At 39.0% G+C, this 5,183-nt stretch overlaps 1 non-coding gene across 1 annotated transcript; it reads left to right on the plus strand.

Moving 5' to 3' along the window:
- The first annotated feature begins 329 nt into the window (after window positions 1-329).
- LOC139846057 (small nucleolar RNA R71) lies at window positions 330-436 on the plus strand. Its single transcript, XR_011758803.1, has one exon. It is a non-coding gene; the product is annotated as a small nucleolar RNA R71 (small nucleolar RNA).
- The last annotated feature ends 4,747 nt before the right edge of the window (window positions 437-5,183 follow it).

Here is a 5,183-nt window from a genome sequence, read left to right on the forward strand (position 1 = left end):
GATGTGGGTCAGTACAATTCTGGCATAATTTCACTTTAGACACATGTTGCGGGAGTTTCTTTAGCTCTCCAACTTCTTTGGTGAGGTTTTCTATTTGTTTCGAGAGATATTTTATGGTTTTAATAGGATCAGAGGCGGAAAGCGGTGTTGCTGATGAAATGTGCTCTTCCGTGTTCTAATCGTGATGGTGCATAGTCATCTCCTCGATCAATCTCCAGGCCTCGTCAGCAGTGAAGTTCATGAAGTTACCTTGAGAAATAGCATCAAGAGTAGACATACTATTCTGATTCTGACCTTTGTAGAAGGCCAAAATTTTATCAGAGCTCTCAAGACGGTGATTCGGGCATCTTCAAAGCAAGTGTTTGAATCTTTCCCATGCAGTGTAGAGTGATTCATCGTATGCTTGTTGAAAGTTTACGATATCATTCCTAAGTCTGATTTGTTTTGATGGGGGAAAGTACTTGATTAAGAAAGTTATTGCCATTTCCTCCCATGAGGTGATAGAATTGGGTTCTAACCCCTCGAAACAGGCTTTTACATGAAGAGTTAAGGAATAGGGGAAAATATACAGACGAACTACATCTTGTTCAACCCCGTTTTGCTTATATGAGTTGGATAAGGAGAGGAATTTATCTAAGTGAGAGTTGGGATCGTCAATTGGTAAGCCATGGAATAGACAGTGATTCTGAATGAGTTGTATAATGCTATGCTTAAGCACAAAAGATGCTCCATTAACCTCTGGATAGAGTACCGGTCCTCCTCGTCCTTCTAACGAGGGTTTGGTGATTTCAGCGAGAGTGACGCGTGCGGCCATCGTCGAACTATCGGCAGGTAAGTGTGGATCTCGTCGGATGGGTACAATGTATGATATCAGATAGAAGAAAGGATGTGTCGGAAGAATTCTTAGCGGTCTAAGTAGGTTAAACCATCCTAAAGGTTCACTAATAAGGAAGTCCATTTTAAATTTTCTAATTAATCAAAATTAAGCTAACATTATCTAACCTAACTACGGTAAACTAGTAACTTCTGACAAAGCTAGCCTCGGTCAAAAGGATCTCTTAAAAACTAACTAATCTAAACAGGCTCCAAATCGTACTACCGCTCCCCGACAGCGGCGCCAAAAATTTAACTACTCTCCTGATATGACCAAATCGGACGGTTTATTTATGCGGTGTTGTTAGGTCGCAAAACGTCAACTCAGGATACCAAGAGAAGAAGTTGATTGTTTAATTTATATATGCTGGGCCTAAATCTATTATTCCTTCCTATGGATTAGTAAGGGCAAATATGACCTAGGGTCGTTCCTTGAGCAGCCGAATTTGAAACGGAGCTTATCTAGATAATTTAGTAATTAAGATTGGGTTTATACACAATTTAGTATCCAAGATTAGTGGAAAGGTACACCTTGTGTGGAGAGGCAGGATCCTTTTGGTCCCAATAAATTGGCGACTGTTCGGAAAATCCAATAACTAAGTCCAACCGGTTTATTCTAGACACCACTTTTATCCGGAATATCAAATTGTGTAAAGGCAATAGTTGGGTTGAATAGTTTATATAATCGTAATTAAGATATTAAAGCAATATAATTAAAATAAGCTAGCTAGCATGCAACAACTAAGGATAGAGAAGACGTGGTTCACCATGATTTAAGATAACGTAGTGTCGGGATGATTATGAGGCTCTCCTTGGATAGATATACCTTGGTGTGAACACTAGATTCCCTAATAAGTGGTTTCCCGATTAGCATGTCACGAGGAACTAGGTTTTGAAGATTCTGATCGGACGGACTATGTTCAACTCCCGACGCTTTATCCGGTTTAAGAATATAAGCGGCCCATCTTGGATGCAGTGCATACCTTGGGCGCACGAATAAAGTAGCATAGCCTTATATAGATAATATCCAACCTTACTTAACACCTTAGTGTATCACCCAAATGAGTGATTATGATTGTGTTTCGAATCCCTTTCTATCAATGGTTTGGTAAAATCTAAGGGTTTGTAGACAAATTAGAACATCAGATAGTTCTCAGTCATCCTTAAAGATTTATAAGCTTAGTTTGTATTGTAATGTGTTAAATTCCCATTTATGACTTAAACCAGCCGTTACTTAAATCTACCCAATAAATCCCTTAGTTATCCACCATGTACTAGACTTATAGTGGTTCCGTAGCTTCTAACCTTGACCATGCCCAAGTGGTCCTATAGTGCATCAACACTGTACTCTACTATTGCAACAGTATTTCCTCGAGTCTTATACTCCTGACCAATGTCTTGATCTGGTCCTATAGTAATTCCCCATTTACTTTATAGTATTTCCGATGGGTTCATACATTGACCAATGTATAAACACAGATAACTAATTACCTTTATAATGTCGAATTTATAATAGGTTTTAATCACGTTTATTGGTGGAAGGACGATAATAACGAGGTTTAATATCATAGACAAAAAGCGAGTACGAGACGATAATTATCCCTAACTAACATTATTAAATTATGGCAAACAATCAAGCAATTACTCACATATTATGGCAACAAGCATTTCAATCATTAATAAAACACAAACATCAAACAAGAACATTATGATGAATTAATAAAAGAAAAGGATAGATAGTACCGGATAATGTCGGCAGAATAACACTTGTATTTTTTCATAATATCCATAGCGTTACAATGCTTGATAGCTTCTACTACTAACTACATATTAATCTCCTATTGATCACTAGAGAGCGACAATAGAGAGATAATTACATTTCCTAATCTCTGTACTTTTCTCTCTCTAGAATCTAGAGAGAGAAAGTAGAGAGAGAACTAATCTCCTATAGATCACTAGAGAGCGACTATAGAGAGATATTTAGAGAGAGAAGTGAAGAATTGGTGTGTTTTTGGTGTGTTGAAATGAGAAATGAAGCCCTCCTTTTATAAGCAAAGCTCGAGGGCAAAATTGTAATTTTTGGCCAAAAACGCCTGGCAGGCCGTTTGGCAAAGGGCACTGGCAGGGGGTTTGGCAGGCCGTACCCCATACTGGCAGGCCGTTTGGCAGCCCATATGGCAGGGGGCTCTGGCAGGCCGTACCCCATACTAGCAGCCCATATGGAAGCCCATATGGCAGGCCGTATTTGGTGCTGGTCAGCCTTGATTCACTGGATCGTAACTTGATTTCTTGTCTTTCACCGTTTTCGCTCTAGAATCTTCGTTTTAGCTCCGTTTTTGACGATTCTTACGCCCACGCGTTCGTAATTGAATATCATAAAACATGAGGTTAAGTAATTAAACTTTTCCAAAAATTATAAAATAAGTTATTTATACGCGAGTTAATCGTCTTAGCCGGTTTTGCTCGTTTTTCCTCGTTTCTCATCCGTTTTTAGTGATTCTTGAAACATAGCCTTTGTAATGACTAAATCTACCAAATTAACCAACAAAGTGATTATTTTGGCGATAAAGTTTGGAACTTTATGGTTTTAGGGCTCAATATCGGGGGTAAAAACGTGACTTTTTGGCCGATATCAGGCAGTTTTGTCATTGTTATTATTATGGATTGGTTGTCTGCGAATCATGCTGAGATTGTGTGTTATGAGAAAGCTATTTGTATTACTAATGTGGTTGGAGAGCCGCTGATGGTTTTTGGGGATAAGAAATGCAGACAGTTAAATCTTATTAGCTGTTTGAAAGTTCATAAACATCTTCGCAAAGGCTGTCACGCTATTCTAGCCCATGTTGTTAATTCTGATAAAGAAGAGAAGAGCATTGGTGATGTTTATATTTTTAGAGATTTTCCCGACTTGCGCCTTCTGAACTTTAAGAATTGTCGAGTCAACTCCGTGAGTTGTTATACAAGGGTTTTATTCGTCTCAGTTCGTCCCCTTGCTGAGCTCCTGTTCTGTTTGTTAAGAAGAAAGATGGTTCGTTTCATTTGTGCATTGATTATCGTGAATTGAACAAGCTTACAGTTAAGAACCGTTACCCTCTTCTTAGAATTGATGATCTGTTCGGTCAACTTCAAGGTTCGTCCGTTTATTCTAAGATCGATCTTCGTTCCGGTTATCATCAACTGCGTGTTAAAGATTATGATGTTCCGAAAACTGCTTTTCGCACCCGTTATGGTCACTACAAATTCTTGGTTATGCCGTTCGGATTGACAAATGCACCTGCTGTGTTCATGGACCTCATGAACCGTGTGTGCAGACCCTATCTGGACAAATTCGTTATTGTATTCATCGACGACATCCTTATTTATTCTAAGAGTGATGAAGAACACGAAGAACATTTGAAGTTGGTGCTTGATTTGTTGAGGAAAGAAGAGTTGTACGCTAAGTTCTCTAAGTGTGCTTTCTGGTTAAGAGAAGTTCAATTCCTTGGACATATTATTAGTAAACAGGGAATACAAGTTGATCCTGCCAAGATTGAGGCAATTGAGAAGTGGGAAATTCCGAAGACTCCTACTCAGGTTCGTCAGTTTCTAGGGTTGGCAGGTTACTATAGAAGGTTCATTCAAGATTTATCTCGTATAGCGAAACCTCTGACTGCTTTAACGCACAAGGGTAAGAAGTATAAGTGGATGGATGAACAAGAGACTGCTTTTCAAGCTTTGAAGAAGAAGTTGACTACCGCTCTGATATTCTCGCTACCTGAGGGTAATGATGATTTTGTTGTTTATTGTGATGCTTCGCGTCAGGGCTTTGGTTGTGTTTTGATAAAACGAAAGAAAGTTATTGCGTACGCGTCACGTCAATTGAAGATCCACGAACAGAATTATACAACCCATGATTTAGAGTTGGGAGCTGTTGTGTTTGCTCTTAAGATTTGGAGATATTATCTTTATGGGGTCAAAAGTACGGTGTACACTGATCACAAAAGTCTTCAACATATCCTTGATCAGAAACAGCTGAATATGAGGCAACGAAGATGGGTTGAGATGTTGAATGATTACGATTGCAAAATTTAATATCATCCGGGAAAGGCTAATGTTGTGGCTGATGCGTTAAGTTGTAAAGAAAGGGCTGAACCCCGCAGATTTAGAGCTTTGAATATGACGATTCGAACAAACCTCACTACGCAGATTCTTGAGGCACAACAAGAAGCCTTAAAGGACGAGAATTTTGTGAAAGAGAAAGTCGGAGGCATGGTGTGACAACCCGGAAATTTTCGACCAAATTTAAACTTAATCTTTATATGTTTCCGACA

The sequence above is a fragment of the Rutidosis leptorrhynchoides genome, chromosome 4 (genome assembly GCF_046630445.1).
Source record: "Rutidosis leptorrhynchoides isolate AG116_Rl617_1_P2 chromosome 4, CSIRO_AGI_Rlap_v1, whole genome shotgun sequence".
In the NCBI taxonomy this organism is placed as follows: domain Eukaryota; kingdom Viridiplantae; phylum Streptophyta; class Magnoliopsida; order Asterales; family Asteraceae; genus Rutidosis; species Rutidosis leptorrhynchoides.